General features: G+C 36.5%; 1 protein-coding gene across 1 annotated transcript in view; it reads right to left on the bottom strand.

Moving 5' to 3' along the window:
- LOC106881999 (low-density lipoprotein receptor-related protein 2) overlaps nt 1-468 on the bottom strand; it is an 84,414-nt gene that overhangs the window by 29,448 nt on the left and 54,498 nt on the right.

The following is a 468-nucleotide window of genomic DNA, read 5'->3' as shown; positions in this document are numbered from 1 at the left end:
TATATATATATTTGAGGTTTGATAAAAATATATATGGAGCTGTTGCTATGGTAATGGAGCATACAGAATGATGTCACTTGGCACAGACTGACCTTGAACTCTGTCTCACATGCACATTAAGTTAAGATGTTCTCTCTTCCATTATTTATAGCAGTACTGGCAAGTAAAGTGTGTGGAGAGAGACATGGCTTGAAGGTTATCATTGTTCCAAATTCCAAAACTCAAATTCCACTTGAAAGGAGCATGATTCCAAGATGCTGAGAAATTCCAAGAGAATGCAATGAGGCAGCTGCTTGCTAACTGGAAACAATGCTGCATAAGGGGACCACTTTGAAGGGGACCACTTTGAAGGGGACTACTTCCAAGGAGATTAGATATCGAATTAGTATGTGTTGTAGTTTTTTTTTTATAGCACCAGTCATGATACTTTTACATCAGACCTCCTATATATATATTTATATATATATA

This window comes from Octopus bimaculoides, chromosome 8 (genome assembly GCF_001194135.2).
Source record: "Octopus bimaculoides isolate UCB-OBI-ISO-001 chromosome 8, ASM119413v2, whole genome shotgun sequence".
NCBI lineage: Eukaryota > Metazoa > Mollusca > Cephalopoda > Octopoda > Octopodidae > Octopus > Octopus bimaculoides.
This window is presented reverse-complemented; position numbering and strand designations above follow the sequence as displayed.